This window comes from Myxocyprinus asiaticus, chromosome 39, assembly GCF_019703515.2.
Source record: "Myxocyprinus asiaticus isolate MX2 ecotype Aquarium Trade chromosome 39, UBuf_Myxa_2, whole genome shotgun sequence".
Taxonomy (NCBI): Eukaryota; Metazoa; Chordata; class Actinopteri; order Cypriniformes; family Catostomidae; genus Myxocyprinus; species Myxocyprinus asiaticus.
The window spans coordinates 37,402,986-37,421,595 of record NC_059382.1 but is presented as its reverse complement, the minus strand read 5'-3'; the positions used below and the strand labels follow the sequence as shown (position 1 = coordinate 37,421,595).

The 18,610-nt window shown below is 38.4% G+C and overlaps 1 pseudogene; it reads right to left on the bottom strand.

The window, feature by feature from the left end:
- The window catches only part of LOC127429985 (ferroxidase HEPHL1-like), a 48,392-nt pseudogene that overhangs the window by 17,291 nt on the left and 12,491 nt on the right, over window positions 1-18,610 (bottom strand).

Sequence of the window (18,610 nt, the reverse complement as noted above, 5' to 3'; positions counted from 1 at the left end):
AATGAGGTTGAGTAAATGACAACTGAATAATACAGTTTTAACTAACAGATCTGTTAGAATGGGCCCAGGTTATATCAGCTCTATATAGACTGTATTTATGGGGACAGAGTCTATTTATTGTATTGTGTATGTGTTGAGCTTATATATGTGTAAATAACAATTCTCTTTTTTTTACCTGTCTGGATCAGTAAATGGTGTATTTGTCATGTAGTTCATCCCGGAAGGGGCATAATCCCAGTACATCTCCTCAGCAGCAATGTAGAAATGTCTCTCAGTGCCAGGGACTTCTGTCGAAGAGACTGTCGACTCACAGGCAGAGATCTCATAAAAACCCTGCATACCTGCTGCTCACAAAAACAGACAATAAAACAAAGAGAGAGCCTCAGAAAATGTGAATGTAATATAGGAATTAAGAAGAGCTTAAAAATTATAAACACATTTACTCTGACCTAGAATCAGACAGTGATACCAGCTGATTACATTTAAACAACTAAAATGTGGTGGGGCTTGGGTAGCTCAGCGAGTATTGACACTGAATCCAGGGTGTGCTGAGTGACTCCAGCCAGGTCTCCTAAGCAACCAAATTGGCCCTGTTGTTTGGGAGGGTAGAGTCACATGGGGTAACCTCCTCGTGGTCACGATTAGATGGGGTGCGTGGTAAATTGTGCATGGATCGCGGAGAATAGCATGAGCCTCCACATGCTGTGTGTCTCTGTGGTGTCATGCACAACAAGCCACGTGATAAGATGCGTGGATTGACTGTCTCAGAAGCGGAGGCAACTGAGACTTGTCCTCCGCCACCCGGATTGAGGTGAGTAACCGTGCCACCACGAGGACCTACTAAGTAGTGGGAATTGGGCATGCCAAATTGGGAGAAAAGGGGATGATTAAAAAAAAAAAAAAAAAAAAACTAAAATGTGTAGACACCATGCAACACATTCCAAGAAAGATAAAACAGTTGCCAGTAAAAATGAACATGAGCATCAAAACGACACAGAGCAACTCTCTCCAGAAACTGATTAGACACAAAAACAATAATTCTAACAAAGATGACAGAAGCACTATGACTGGAGCATTTACTACCTCGTACATGACCATTCACTTGGCAACTTAACAACCATTTTCCCTTCGTCCTTGGGGTCATTGTTCCGGTGACAAAAGTGGCAGGAAATAAACTGAGAACATCTGTTCGGTGCCCATGATCAAGGAGGGTATGCCCATGGAAGTATGCGGATTGAATGTCCACCTCATTGCCAATACCGAAGAGATGCCAAGACACAGGATGCCCCACACACACTTTTGGTTTGGGCAAATTCCTATAAACATAGCCATTTATTGCTGATGGGTATGATCAAGAGGAAAAAGAGTTGTGAAGGAAGGCAAAAGGATATAAGATAATTTCAGTTGTATAAGCTGAATTTCAAATACAACAATTTTACTGATTATTCACACTAAAAATATTAAAAGAAAATTTCAGTTTCAATACAATTGAAGCTCAGTTGACAGCATTTGTGGCACAATGTGGATTACCCAAAAAAAAAAAAAAAATTCAACCATCCCTCCTTTTCTTTAAAAAAAGCAAAAATCGAGGTTACAGTGAGACACAATGGAAGTGAATGGGGCCTATTATTGGTGGATTTAAAGGCAGAAATTTTTAATTTTTAAAATTTTATAAAGGTACTTACATTAATTCTTCTCTTAGAACTTGTGCATTATTTGAGCTGTAAAATTGTTTAAATCGTTGTTTTTACAGATGTTTTAGGGTATTAGGGTTTACAGAGTTGTGAAATTGGATATAACTTTACACCGAAAAGGTTAGTTAGTGATTTTATCACACTAAAATCATGTTAACATGCATATTGTTCACATCTTGTGGCTATACTTTTAAAACAGTGTGTATTTTAAAGGGATAGTTCACCCAAAAATGAATGCCTAAGAGAGAGAGAGAAGGTGAAGAAAAGAGATCAGAAACAGAGAAAAGAGAAAAGTTGTTTGTCTGTGTATAATGCTATGAAATGTTTCTTTGAATAGTTAATTAGAGGCTGTGTGTGTTTACCTTTCTTGCAGGTGAGCAGAGCTCCTATAAGTCCTGATGCAATGTCTTTCGGTGCATCTCCATGTGAATGTTAAATCCAGGTGAGACAGCTGGCATCTCCTTCAGTGGGAGCGTACTTTGGTTTGACCGTCCACTTGTATCTGTAGGTCTCATTTGGAGGCACTGCATCGTCACTCTTATAATGACCAGAGGTGCCATCTGGATACAATGCTCCTAAAACACACAAACACACACAAAAAAAAAAACGAATCCAATTTGATCTATTCTTGTGAGTCATAGTGCAATTTGACAAACTGCAATAGACATAGGACTTTTTCAGGGAAACTATCATCAGAAAACAGGATTGTCCTTGCCCTTTTAAAATAAAAAATATGACCATCCACATTTACACATTAACATCTATTCATCATTTAGTAATAGAGATGGACAGCTTATCGAATTTCGAAATATCATAAACCAAAACAAATGACGAACCATATCAAAGCAAAAATTCAATATTTAAAACTTTGCAACATTGTTTTCTGTCCGTGTGATCATAAATGAAATCACCCATCAGACATCAAGATCCTCTATCACTTTTTTCTACATTATTTACAGGGTTCGCACAAGTTCTTCTTTAAATTGTTTAAATGTAGTTTTTTTTAAGTACAGGAATACCTAGGAAATCGTCTTTTTGTTAAAAAGTGCTTAAAAGTGCTTGAAATTAAAATGGAAATTTCTTCCATGTTATATGAGTCCAACAAAGATGAGATTCATGCACTTTCATTGAATAATGACTTTTAAAATCCTTTCGGTTTTTTACAGTCAGTTGTTGATCTAATAGTAATAATTTTAATACATATAGCATGGAAGAAACGTGTGTCTCCTCTTTGGTTAATGTGCGCTCAGTTGAAACACATCTGTGACACTCTTTGAACTGCTGCCATACTTAAAGAGACAGTACCGTTTTAGCATTTCTTATCCACCTTTTTCCTGAACACGGAAGTGTTCCACTATTCATAACGCCTGTTTTCATTTTACGGTCTCCAGTGTTTCCACTGTTTTTAGAGGATAATGTGGTGTTTAACATATTAAAAAAATTTAAATGGTCAAAAAAAAAAATAAATAAATAAAAAAAGAGCATGTGGCTTCATAACACTGATTCTTTAGAGTCGCTATGACTGTTTTTTGACAGTAACTAAATCGCCAAAGTTTAAGGAGAGGGTGGATGATGTGAAGCTATGAACTGATGTTAGGTACGTACGTAGGTATCATAAACTACTTCCAGTAGGCCTGTTGCGATTATTAAATAATTGTCTGATCATGGTTATTTGATCTAACCACGTTTATTTCAGATAACCACGATTAATGTGCACTACAATTCCAATCACATTTTACTGTCCCAATAAGGAACTGAAAGGAACATTTGAGTGTCTCATTCAACTGAACTCCAACTGTCTCACTGTCTGAGCCACACCACACACCACACTGAGTGCAGCTCCTGAAGAGCGTGTGAAGATTAACCACCTCTGAACAAGGCTTGAAGCACCGTGATGCACGAGCAGTCAGTAGAGGTTCGCGCCAAACTATATATAAATGAGGATTTTAGTGAACGCAAAACGCTCTGGTTTCACTTTAATTTAACGATTGTGTAATGGCAAATGTTATTTTTCATTGTGAGTTCATATACGCAGTGTTAAAGGAATAGTTCATCATTCTCATCATTTACTCACCCTCATGCCACCCGAGATGTGTGTGACTTTCTTTCATCTGCAGAACACAAATTAAGATTTTTAAAAGAATATATCAGCTCTGTAGAGATTCTTCTAAAAATCTTTATTTGTGTTCAGCAGAGAATGAAAGTCATACACATCTGGAATGGCATGAGGGTGAGTAAATGATGAGAGAATTTTCATTTTTGGTGAACTATTCCTTTAATGGCACGCAGTGACACAGAGGAGCCTTGTGTCATGCCCACTCAGAGATGATATAATGAAGAAACACAGAATCTCAAAGGTCTTTCTTCATGTGAAATAAGGGCTTGTTGGTTCAGTAAAGTGTGAAAGTGAAGAATTTTGGACAGAAATATTTTACTATTGCATAGTTTAATATAATATAATATAATATAATTCATGTTGGCTGGATTCCAGCAACAACAGTGCAAATACAAAATGGACCAAGACTAAAGTTGTCCAAATTAAGAGACAGATATTTTAAGTATTTTTAAAAATTTTGATATTTAAAATATCTTTTCAAATGTCATTCATGTTTTTAAATAAGAATGAGAATAAATGACTTCTCAAGGTTTATGAAGCACACATACACATACAGTGCATCCGGAAAGTATTCACAGCGCTTCACTTTTTCCACATTTTGTTATGTTACAGCCTTATTCCAAAATGGATTAAATTCATTATTTTCCTCAAAATTCAACAAACAATACCCCATAATGACAACGTGAAAGAAGTTTGTTTGAAATCTTTGCAAATTTATAAAAAATAAATAAATAAATAAATAAATAAAATAAAAAATCACATGTACATAAGTATTCACAGCCTTTGCTCAATACTTTGTTGAAGCACCTTTGGCACCAATTACAGCCTCAAGTCTTTTTGAGTATAATGCTACAAGCTTGGCACACCTATTTTTGGGCAGTTTCTCCCATTCTTCTTTGCAGGACCTCTCAAGCTCCATCAGGTTGGATGGGGAGCGTCGGTGCACAGCCATTTTCAGATCTCTCCAGAGATGTTCAATTGGGTTCAAGTCTGGGCTTTGGCTGGGCCACTCAAGGACATTCACAGAGTTGTCCCGTAGCCACTCCTTTGTTTTCTTGGCTGTGTGCTTAGGGTCATTGTCCTGTTGGAAGATGAACCTTCGCCCCAGTCTGTGGTCCAGAGCGCTCTGGAGCAGGTTTTCATCAAGGATGTCTCTGTACATTGCTGCATTCATCTTTCCCTCGATCCTGACTAGTCTCCCAGTTCCTGCCGCTGAAAAACATCCCCACAGCATGATGCTGCCACCACCATGTTTCACTGTAGGGATGGTATTGGCCAGGTGATGAGCGGTGCCTGGTTTCCTCCAGACATGACACTTGCCATTCAGGCCAAAGAGTTCAATCTTTGTTTCTCATGGTCTTCAGGTGCCTTTTGGCAAACTCCAGGCGGGCTGTCATGTGCCTTTTACTGAGGAGTGGCTTCCGTCTGGCCACTCTACCATACAGGCCTGATTGGTGGAGTGCTGCAGAGATGGTTGTTCTTCTGGAAGGTTCTCCTCTCTCCACAGAGAAATGCTGGAGCTCTGTCAGAGTGACCATCGGGTCACATTCTTGGTCACCTCCTTGACTAAGGCCCTTCTCCCCCGATCGCTCGGTTTGGCCAGGCGGCCAGCTCTAGGAAGAGTCCTGTTGGTTCCAAACTTCTTCCATTTATGGAAGAACCCTTCCCCAGATCTGTGCCTCGATACAATCCTGTCTCGGAGGTCTACAGACAAAAAGTTGTAGAAACGTCTCAAGGATGACCAGTGGAAACCAGTGGGATGCACCTGAGCTCAATTTTGATTGTCATGGCAAAGGCTGTGAATACTTATGTACATGTGATTTTTTTCGTTTTTTATTTTTAATAAATTTGCAAAGATTTCAAACAAACTTCTTTCACGTTGTCATTATGGGGTATTGTTTGTAGAATTTTGAGGAAAATAATGAATTTAATCCATTTTGGAATAAGGCTATAACATAACAAAATGTGGAAAAAGTGAAGCGCTGTGAATACTTTCCAGATGCACTGTATGTAAAAAAAATGACAATTTATAAAATTGTGTCTATAAATGTACAAAAGTATTGTAAGTATTGTATAGTATGTATCGTTATTGTGTACTGGAAAATATTTGTATTGTATACTTTAGGTATGTACTTTTGTTGTCTATGTTGGGAAACAACGTACCAAGCAAATTCCTCGTAAGTGCATCTTACTTGGCCAGTAAATTGATCAACTGATTGATTGAATAAATCGAATCTAATTATTCTTATTATTTGTATGACAATTAATCATAATCATTATAATCGTGAAAGCCCTAAAACAGACAATTAATCCTTATAATCGCAATTATTTGTTTGACAGTTAATTGAGCCTCATTTTTAGTCAAGAAAACTGGATACAAATGAAAGTAAACTCAATGTAAACATTTGTAAATTGTACTAATAATTTGAAACAGTGACAGCTTATATCATTACTATATATGGAATTTCATGACATTATTAATTGATAGAATGCAAATTGTTTACATTTTTAAAAAGCTAAAATGTGATTATAATAATGACAACACACAGATTATAAAAAATATATACGCTTTTACATACTTCATATACTGTATTTTTACCTCACAAATAATATGTCCCTGAGCTAGACTAGGGATAGAAACAAGTACAGCTGTCCTTTGCATGTTCTGTTCAGTTATATTGCTTCTCTTGCATCTGATCAGCCATGAATATAACTGTTTTTGAGGATTCATTAGTTTGTGATCTTTTAACATAGAGAAAGGTATATGAAAAAGTCTTATTATTTGAATTTTGAGCATTTAGATTGTGTATTAGATAATTTTGTTCTGATGAGAAATTATGTGCATTTTGCTAAAAAAAAAAAAAAATAAAAAAAAATAAAAATAAAAATTCCTGCCCTATTCAGTAACTTGACCTGCATATGGTGAAGTAATAAGTAGGACAGATAATTTTATTACTGTTAGTATTAATATAATTCTGAAACACCAAAAAAATAATATACTTATTCCAGTTGGAATGAAGATGTGGAGGATGGCCACCAAACTGGTGCTGTTCCTGGCTGTAGGCTAGCAAATGTGGCCCAACATAGCCTTCTGAAAGACCTCAACGTTAGAAATGAGTGGCTGAAGTTTACATTTACCATATAAGTTATATAAGTCCAACACTGTGTGGTACATTTTAGTATGAATTTGTCACAATGTAAAGCAGGATTTGCAAAGAGGTTGTTATCAGAGTTTGAAATTAACACCTGCCAACCCGCCAAATACGGGTATTCATGCGCAGTGGCAGGTCATTTTGCTCATCTACCCACCACTGTGGTGGCCGACGTTTAAGAAGCCATGTCATGACATATGACAAGAAATGCCAATAGGCAGAAAGACGTGCAATTGAAGAAACACACTTGATTCTATTTTAAAGAATAGACGAAAGAAAAGTCAGTGATGTGCATGTCTGATTCGCTGTGTGTTCAGAGGTTAAGCCAGCATCACACTTGTCGATTTTTCCAGTGATTTTCAGGTGTGAGCTTCATTTACATAATCGTCGGCCAGGCGGATGGAGACAAAGCACGCATTAACGCGCTGTCACATATTCCTTCTCACGGCGAAATTCCGCAGTCGAAAAGGGCGTGGGCGGACGTTGAGCAAGTGTAAAACCAAAAATGTAATTGTCGAGCAACCTTTTTAACTTAAGCTAAAAAGAAACTCACAGCTAAAATGATTTTCCTTGTCCATTGTGAATATTTAGTGTAGCTGTGTACGAAGCACCGCCCACAGAGAGGTCACCGGCAAACAAAGCAACTTCCTATTTGTCAACGCGGTAATTTCCTGTCAAAGTTCACCAAACTTGAACTCGAGGTGAAATCAGCACAAGGAAGTTCTCTGCCACCGGAAGTCCATCACGTGAAATTCACAGTCGTTTGGATTACCATTGACATGACTGTATTTCTTGCAGGACATTTGATTGATTGGGTCATTTGTTGCACTCATGTAGCAGTTGAATGGGCCGGCACACTGAATATTCATTTGACTGTCCGAGGAAACTGAACAGCCTTTTTTTTTTATTTACATATATTTATTTATTTATTTGTGTGCTGGTTCCGCTAGAGGCTGGAGTTTATTTTGTGGAGGAACAAACCTTCGGGACAGTTATGTGGATGAATCTACACGTTCTTTATGTTTATTATGCCTATTGGCTGGAGTTTGTTTTATAGATTAATTCTGTCTCACAAAATTTGTATAGAAACACCAGACTTGAGCAATTCGATGTCAAAGGTGTTGCGGGGGCTCTCGTAAGTGTACATGGACTATTTTGAGTTTAGAGGGATAGACGCCGGTTGGTGCTTTCGTGTGCGGGTTAATGCGCTAGTTTTTCAGTTTTCTGTTTGTTTGGTTCGGGGGGGAACCGATAGTTCCAAACACTGAATAGTTCCAGCACTGAACCCCATTCATTTCAGTGTTTCTCAAGCACACTCGCTGGTAATTGCTGAAATGACTGCATTTGTTTTTTTGTTTTTTTTAACATTTTAACGCATTAACTGACCTCTCATCAATCTAGTCAATAGTGGTATTTTATATAGCCAGCTCTAGTTAATGTTTATCGTTAGATAATAGCTAGTTAGATTCTAATTGCAGTTAGCTAACGTGAGCAACACTTCACTAGCTACCATAACCAGATGTCAGTTGGCCTACATTTACCTCAAATTAATTGCAGTTATTGGCGTTCGTTAACATACAAAGTTTATCTTCGGTAATTAGATTTGTTGTTAAAGTTAGCAATACTTAGTACAAGACAATACCACATTAGTACACATAATTTCAATTAATGGTAGCTAGCTCAACTAGATAACATGGCTAGCTTGTATCTAGCAATTTGTTAGACAGTGCATCAATGTGGATGATCATAGTAAAAAAAAAGTACAACTGCAGATAGCTAATTAACGTCTTGGTTACTGTTGTAACCTCTGTTCCCTGAATGAGGGAATGAGATGCTGTGTCGATGTAGTGACACTAGGGGTCGCTCTTGGGAGCGATTCCAGAGGTCTGGGCACGGGTGCCAGATGGGGTCCTCCCTCAGGGGAACTCGTTCTGAGAACTCACGCAGAACTCACGCAGAGTTCTGAGAACCAAGTCTGGGTGGGCCAGTACGGCGAGTACGAGGTACGAGGATGACCTGTTCCTCGTCCTCCCTGACCTTGCACAATGTCTGTGCAAGCAGGCTCACTGGGGGGAACGGGGCCAGCTCCAGCGCATCTGTGCCGAGGGGAGCCTCGGTCAGAGAATACCAGAGCGGGCAGTGGGAGGATTCCCGGGAAGCAAACAGGTCTACCTGCACTTCACCGAACCGACTCCAGATCAGCTGGACCACCTGGGGGTGGAGTCTCCACTCTCCCCTGAGCGTCACCTGTCGTGACAGCGTGTCCGCTGCACGGTTGAGGTCGCCCGGGACTCCAGAGCAGGAGACGGCGGGTGAGTTGCGACATGTGACACGAGCGTAAGCCGCCTTGCCGGTTTATATACGCTATTGTCACCATGTTGTCCATCCGGACCAACATGTGCTTTCCCTGGATCAATGGCCGAAGCCTCTGCAGGGCCAGCAATATCGCCAGCAACTCGAGGCAGTTGATATACCAACGCAGTCACGGTCCTGTCCAGGAGCCAGTGGCTGCGTGCTCGTTGCACATGGCGCCCCAGCTGTAAAGGGCACAACCCTATCTGTTCGGAGTGGAACTTCAATAAATTGCCCTTTTGAAGGTCTCTGCGTTGTTCTGTCTTTTCTGAGCGCTGAAGTAAACACTTAATATTAATTTGCACTTTATCAGTTGACTCTGTTATTAATTTTATCTCACTCCAATTTTATATTAATCTGACTCCAATTTAAGGTGACCACTAATTTAGATTACAGCTCTAATTAACTTCTGATCATTCTTTTAATTTGATCTTTTTAAGTTATTGATTACTCTGAATCATCTTAATTTTCATTTATCCTTTCGATCAATACTTGAATGTCACTTAGAGTCTCACGCCGGCCGTTATTTCAATTACGAGGATCTCACGTCATAAGCGAGCCAGTTCAGTTCATAGTCAGAGGTTGTAGAATAATCTTAATATCATCTGATTTGGCTTCTCTCATAATCAGATGATACCATCCCTTAGACACATACACACAACTTGCTATGACGGACGATAGGCAGTGATTCTCCTATCATTAAGCTTCAGTATTGGTCTTATCCTGGTCTCATACTTGCGGTAACAAACAGTATCTTAACACAATCTACCGGTCACAAATGATTTTGGAAGAATTCAGAATAAATCAAATAATAACTATTTATATGCCAGGTAGGATATAAAACATTGTTACAAGAATTCAATCAAACCCAATTTCACATATGATCACAATAAACAAACATTCCTAAAAATAAGATATAATTCAGAGAAACATACTTGGCAAATAGAAACTACATACAGTGACAGTATGTGAGATCTGAATACAGACTCCCTGAGCTTCTTGCCAACTTTTCCTTAAATACCCAGACAGAATAAACATTGTGTACCAAATGGTATAATCCTTTGAACAATGAGAATTTGGGGGGTGAATGGGTTCATGACTTCCTGGGATTTAACCTTATTAACATACAGGAGATCATTTAAATTGTAGGTCAAGGATGGGGATAGACCTCCAGAATAATGCAGTATTTGGCAAAGATCGTATAACTTTGTCACCATTAGTTTTACCAACATGGGAAAGAGACCATTATACCAGTTGCACAGAGACCTCTTAAATGATATAATTATAAGTGAAATTCTTTTTTTTCAAATATCCCAGCTAAGCTGGGGTCAGAGTGCAGGGTCAGCCATGATACGGCACCCCTGGAGCAGATAGGGTCAAGGACCTTGCTCAAGGGCCCAACAGTGGCATCTTGGCAGTGCTGGGGCTTGAACCCCTGACCTTCTGATCAGTAACCCAGAGCCTTAACCACTGCCCCTGCATACAGCTGCATTCTTTGTTTTCATGGTTTTCTTTGTTACATTTTCACATATACATCGTGTGTGTGTGTGTGTGTGTGTGTGTGTGTGTGTGTGTGTGTGTGTGTGTGTGTGTGTGTGTGTGTGTGTGTGTGTGTGTGTGTGTGTGTGTGTGTGTGTGTGTGTGTGTGTGTGTGTGTGTGTGTGTGTGTGTGTGTGTGTGAGAGAGAGAGACAAGAAGAAGCTGGTTAGTGGGGCTATTAGAATGTAAGAGTAAGATAGAATAGAATATTTTCTGAAATTTGTCAGAAACTCATTGACTGTCAAGTGCCAAATCTACCACAAACAAGGCAACACATTTCTCTCAAATTTCCAGGAGCAGATATGTTAGGCTATTAATATAATATGAACAGCATATATACAGTCAATGAAACTAAAACATAAGACAAGGGACCAAAACAGGTAAATACCTATTGAGAGCTGAAGCTGAAGCCACGCTAGGTGGTGGGACATTTGTAGGAGCAAAGGTCAGACCAAGCTCCTTCATGGCAATGGTCAAGGTGTTATATTATATTTATTGGTTTTTGGCATCGAAAGAACATAGTAATACATACAATAACATTTATAAACACTCCCACCCCACCCTCAACATTGAACATTCAGGGGAAAAAATAAATAAAATAATAATAATAATGTATAATAGTAAGAGGAAAGTTTTTTTTTTTTTTTTAGGTGCTGTCATTTTATTTATCAATTTCACTCATTAATTTCAGCCTAATGGGGTATTTTAACAGTGTGGTACAAGTACTTTAGTACTTAAGTAAAAGATCTGAATACATCTTCCACCACTCTCTGCTTCTGGCAATGGAATGCCCTCACCCAAAAATTCAAGTAAATGTAGCATTACTTGTGGCGTGGAGTTTTAATGTTTTTGCTATCATTGTATGGATAAGAATTTGACTATGTGGTTCTTGCATGTGTGTATGGAGATGTTTTGAGCAGTCATCATCCAATGAAGTTTATTGAGCACTCATGGCCAGGTGTCCAGATCTCCTTTTCTTCCTACTGTTGCGGTGAAAGAAAGCATGCAATGGCTATTTTGAACACTTTTATGCCTTTCCTGGCCTGCTTTCTGCCAACTTTCTCTCCATGTAGGAGGTAGAATGAGTTTCTATGAGACTGCCCATTCAAGCAAAAACGTATCTACCCTCCCCCCGGATATATTATATAATAAAATGTTTTGTTGAATGTAATTGGTTGCCTTGTTTATTTTGCACTAATAAATAGTGGGGGGGTTGTACTTGCTTGTGTTGATTATTGGGGGGTTGGAACTATTTAGAGCTACATGAACCACGTGACTGCGTGGCAGCACTTTCAAATAGTGTTTAGAAAACGGCGTTTCAAAGCTTAATATTGCGAAACAAAACACGTGAATTCTGACCCCCTTGACTTTCCATATCGCAACTCTCTTTTTCAACGGCTCTGCCTGAGATGAAGGGAACGAGACATTGTGGTTAACACTTTTCTCCGACTAGCTAGTTGAAGCCCTTGTATAATAATGCCAATCTTATTGGCAATGGTGTTTGAGCACCGCCCTTTAGGCGCGCAGTTGTCCTATATCAGTGCGCAAACACCATTTCTTCATCGCTCATACCTAGAAACTCCAAAGTAGTAGTCCGGCCAAGTTTTGCAATATCTCGTTCCCTTCATCTCAGGAAACCAAGGTTACATGTGTAACCGGAGATGTTCCCTATCAATGCAGTTCCCTCAACATTGCGGTAAACGCTTTTGGGGAACGAGTCCCATCACGCCGCACTACATGACGTCATACCCCAAGAGATACACCAAGGTATAAACACTTGTCAAATAATATGTATATGAGGTCAGGGGCCCGCCATGTGGTGACTTATTACAATCATATTTCAAGTGTATAGAATAATGAATAAGCCTACATGGTGACAACCAGATGGGAAGTTAATCTTAGGCTGGGAATATATATGAATCATATAATACACACAGTTTAAATGTAACCCTTTCATAACCAGAGTTAGGATCACTATTTTAAGAATGTGAAATGTCATAACAATATTAGTGAGAATTATTTATTTCAGCTTTTATTTCTTTCATCACATTCCCAGTGGGTCAGAAGTTTACATACAATTTGTTAGTATTTGGTAGCATTGCCTTTAAATTGTTTAACTTGGGTCAAACATTTTGGGTAGCCTTCCTCAAGCTCCTCACAATAAGTTGCTGGAATTTTGGCCCATTCCTCCAGACAGAACTGGTGTAACGGAGTCAGGTTTGTAGGCCTCCTTGCTCACACATGCTTTTTCAGTTCTGCTCACAAATTTTCAGATTGAGGTCAGTGCTTTGTGATGGCCACTCCAGTACCTTGACTTTGTTGTCCTTAAGCCATTTTGCCACAACTTTGGAGGTATGCTTGGGGTCATTGTCCATTTGGAAGACCCATTTGCGACCAAGCTTTAATTCATGGCTGATGTCTTGAGATTTTGCTTCAATATATCCACATAATTGTCCTTCCTCATGATGCCATCTATTTTGTGAAATGCACCAGTCCCTCCTGCAGCAAAACACCCCCACAACATGATGCTGCCACCCCCAAATATTGCCTCACCCTTTTTCCTCCAAACATAATGATGGTCATTATGGCCATAAAGTTCCATTTTTGTTTCATCAGACCAGAGGACATTTCTCCAAAAAGTAAGATCTTTGTCCCCATGTGCACTTGCAAACTGTAGTCTGGCTTTTGTATGGCGGTTTTGGAGCAGTGGCTTCTTCCTTGCTGAGCAGCCTTTCAGGTTATGTCGATATAGGACTTATTTTACTGTGGATATAGATGCTTGTCTACCTGTTTCCTCTAGCATCTTCACAAGGTTCTTTGCTGTTGTTCTGGGATTGATTTGCATTTTTCGCACCAAAATACGTTAATCTCTGAATGACAGAATGCGTCTCCTTCCTGAGCAGTATGATGGCTACGTGATCCAATGGTGTTTATACTTGCGTACTATTGTTTGTACAGATGATCATGGTACCTTCAGGCGTTTGGAAATTACTCCCAAGATGAAACAGACTTGTGGAAGTCCACAATTTGTTGGCTGATTTCTTTTGATTTTCCCATGATTTCAAGCAAAGAGGCACTGAATTTGAAGGTAGGCCTTAAAATACATCCACAGGTACACAGGTGTCTAAAGGCTTGACATCATTTTCTGGCATTTTCCAAGCTGCTTAAAGGCACAGTTAACTTAGTATATGTAAACTTCTGTCCCACTGGAATTGTGATATAGTCAATTAAAAGTGAAACAATATGTCTGTAAACAATTGTTGGAAAAAATACTCAAGTAGATGTCCTAAAAGACTTGCCAAAACTATAGTTTGCTAATATTAAATCTGTGGAGTGGTTAAAAAATTAGTTTTAATGGCTAAGTGTATGTAAACATCTGACTTCAACTGATATATATATATATATATATATATATATATATATATATATATATATATTAGTGTGTGTGTGTGTGTGTGTGTGTGTGTGTGTGTGTGTGTGTGTGTGTGTAATACATGGATACATGGTTATACATTTGAATGCATATTAAAAAAGAAACATTTTCTGATCTTTTTATTTGCAATTCAAGATCACACGATTGGAATAAAATAGTTTTAATAAGAAATCAAATTCAACCCTGACAAAGGAATCCCCTGCAGAGAAATACACAATGTGATCTCTTCTACAGTTATTGAAGCAAATATAAATCAGAAAACTGCCATTATTTAAACAAAATACATAAATAATTTGCATCACGTGTTACACAGCACTTCTCCAGAAAAACTGCTTTTACTTTTAGCATTCGGTTTGATCAAGTTTGTTCATTAAAATGACACTCTTTGCAAAAGCAAGCAGATGGTAAATGAGTGTAGTAGGGTGTCCATGTCTCCATCCAAATCTCATGATAGTTCTATGGAAAATTAATTAAATTCTGTTTATTCACAGTATTGCTTCACAGGTTGCACAGTAAAACAATACAAACAATATGCATTACAATGCATAAAGTGAAATGGGTTGTGAACGCTGTTTCATCTTGACTTCAGTGCCACCATTTCATTTTTGGGTGAACTATCCCTTTAAGCATACAAAATACTATAATTAGGGCTGTCAATCGATAATTTTTTTTTAATCAAATTAATTACATTTCTCAATATTTGCTGAAAAAGGCTCCCAAATAAAAATAACTCAATATATATTAATCAGTGCTGTCAGTAGATTAAAATATTTAAATCGCATGATTTTTTTAAATAACTGAATTGCGATTAATCACAGATTTTGAAAGTGCTGAAATTTGACTATACTTTTCCTGTCAAAATGCATTTAGTTCTTTCTTAGTAAAGAAAGCAAAACAATATCCTATTTGCAATAATGGATTCTCCAAACAAAGCCTTCCATGGTATAAAAATAAAAATGCACTAAAATAACACCAATTCGACTAAAATTAAACGTTTTTTAAAGTGTATGTGGAAGGTTGACCAATTAAAAAGAACTAGTCCCCATAGGTTGTGTATTCATTGCAATGCACAATTAATCTCTTAAACTCTCATCCTCCACAATATTAATCACTGGAAGGCTGTGGCTATCCACTTTGCTGAAGCAATTGTAAAGCCACATTCATATGATTCCAGCTCAAGCACCACTTTGAAGATTGATCTTCACAGGGAACGCCTGAGTCCGGAATGGCATACTACCCATACTACACTTGCTGCTTTCAAAACGTCTTTTAATACGTCCCTTCAGCCACTAACCAAACAAACAGAGAATCCCGCCCCCAACTCACACCATTGGTTGAGTCAATGTTGATGTGTCTTATGTGACGGGCCTCTCAAAACAAACAGAGGACCTTTTATAGCGCCACAGTGTTTACAGTTTTCACAAAAATTACCTACAAATGCCTTACTTACAGTTGTCTTTTTTAAAGTTTGGAACTTTAAAAAACATTTAAAAATGCCTTATTATGGTGGCGTGATTAATTGCGTTACTTTTTTATATAATTAGTAGCACTGAATTATAACATTAAATCGACAGCCTTAACTATAATATCAAAAATCAAACACCAATAGCAGGATTACTAGAATGATCTAGTATATATAGATATGTTGATGCAGATATCCTGAAACCGGATCTGCTGTGTACATACCACTGGAAAATTTGCATTGTTTAAGTACTTAACTGAAGCCCTCACAGAGTTTGAGGTCGCTTTGTGTCTGAGCACACTCAATGAACTGCTTCAGCTCATATGCACAAGGGTTCTGCTGCTGTGGCTCCAGCTGGTACATTGATGGTTGCTGTTGATACATGGGCTGACTCTAGTAGGGCTCCTGTAAAACGGATTCAGATTAAGATTTTAGGATTTGCTCAAATTCATTACTCTGATACTTTAAAGCAGATTTCACACAATTTTAGCAAAATTATAAAATAAAATTTAATATTAACTCTTCAACTTATACTTGAATTTCCATGAATTTTCCAATAGTTTGTAATTACTCTATCAGGATTTTTTTTTAAAAAAAAACAATTGTATCTAGATTGCATGCACAAAGATCAATTTCTAGCTGTTTTAGAACTATGTGTAGGACTAACAGTTAGCACTAGGTGTAAATGGCACCTGCCACATAGCGCGGCTAATTGCACTCCAATAGTCTGTTGGAAACACAGAAATTAAAGACAGACTGTGCCCACAACAGGGTTTCTGCAGGTTTCAACAAGTTAAATTTAAGACTTTTAAGACCTATTAAAGACCATTATGAATGCAATTTAAGACCTATTTCACATCCTTACTGGCAAACAAAGTATGAAGGATATAGGAAAATTGGAGTCCCAGAATTACTTGAAAGTAAATGAATTTATTCACATTCAACATGAACATTAAAATGAACATGATTACACAGAACTGTGTGTACGCAAGAGTAATGTGTGTGTGTGTGTGTGCACAAGAACTAGGCTACATTAATCTGAGCTCTTTTCCCTTGGCCGCAATCTCCTCCTCAATGTTCTTGAGCTCCGCTAACTTTTCCTTGCAGCCTCTCCTCAGAGCATTTGACTTTGTTATGAGCTGGGCCATCCGACTGCCAGCCTTGCCCTCAGCCTCTTCCTCAAACCTGTCTGCATCTCTGGCCAGACTTTCAGAAACCTCTTGGATGGTTTTCCTTTTCTTTTTTAGTACCTCCAGGTAATCCTCTGTAGCCTTTCTCTTCTGGGCCTGTGCATCAGACTCCTGCTTCCTTCTCTCTTGATCGAGGTGGACACGGTACCTGGACCTGGCTGATGCCACAGAAGTCAGGAGCTCTTTTGTGAGGGGAACCTTGGTAACCCCTCTGTGTAGAGTGACATAATCACACACAAGCCTGTGTGCAACAACAGTGTTCACCTGCATATTGCAAGTCTCCACTTCCTTGTTCAGAGAAAAGCCTCTCTCCACAGAGGCCTGTCTATGGGACAAAGCAGCTTCTGACAGAAAGCCCAAATTTGATATACTGTTTGATTACCACATTCATATACAATTGAATGTACATGGTGCTTCAAGGTAATTCAAATAATACCATGGTACTACTATGGTATTTCACTATATGACTACCTTATTCGTAAACAACTGTATTAACATAGTGCTCCCAGGTAATGGTACATGTCCAAAAAAACATGGTAATGCCATGGTATTTTCTGTTTTCGTGTAGGATATTTATGTTTTGATACTCTTTTGGTCATACAATTTCTATACCTGCAGAAGTCGTTTACAAGCTGCAAATGTGTTGAACTTAATAAAGACCTCCTTTATCACTGGCAAATGATAGGACACATTTGCAGGTTTGGTTTCCGTTGATTGTAGATCCACTGCAACCAGCATTATCTTTATTTTCCTTGTTTTAAAATATTCCGTGAGCATACTGGCAAATGAGAGCATGTACCAAATGCTTTCTGAGTCATTCAGATTGAATCACGAACTGATTCAGACCGCTTTGCTGTAACCTGTGACCAATTAATTGTAAAGAACCGACTCAGATGAGTGATTCATTTTTGAGTCAGACATCTTTAGTTCTGATTCAAAACTGGCTACAGTAAACACCGGTGTGATGTATGATGTAGTGGTGTAGCTTTTTGTCAAAGCTACGTCCTACCTTATCAAAAATATAGCTTCGCTACTGAAAAGCTACTTGGTTTAAAAACTAGCGATGCTACCAACTTGCTACTGAGAAATGTAGTTAATAGCTTCACTATTTGTAGTGAAGCTACTGCCAGTCACTGTATGTAGGACAGTGGCAATGGCAGCTTCCTCAAATGGTTCTAGCTGTGCTCAGATAACTATCCCCCCAGCTAGATTTCTTGCAAAATAAACACCAGCACAGCTAGAACTGTGTGAGGTAGACACCATTACTACTGTCCTAAATACCACTTTGGGGTTAAGTGAAACAACATAAAAATGATAAAAATGGATGAACTATCCTTTTAATATGCAACAGAATAGATCATCACACTTTGCCATAACATTGCTATTGAAAAAAATCAATGAATGTGAGAGTAAAGATTATTTAATGCTTGCTAATAAATAAGCATTTACTTACTTTGACGTTTCAGTAAGTCCTGGGCTGTCGCATGCCCCCAAAAAGGGACACCAGTTACCTCAACTGTACCTGCTCGCCTTCCCAGAAACGTATGTGCAGGTCCAACTGTTTGGATTGTTTGTTTGATTTAGACTTTGATCGAACATCAGCACGACCGAGCCCTTATTAATTTTTTATGAGGTCTCTCTGAATTAAATCTGCCAATCCAAATTGCGTAAT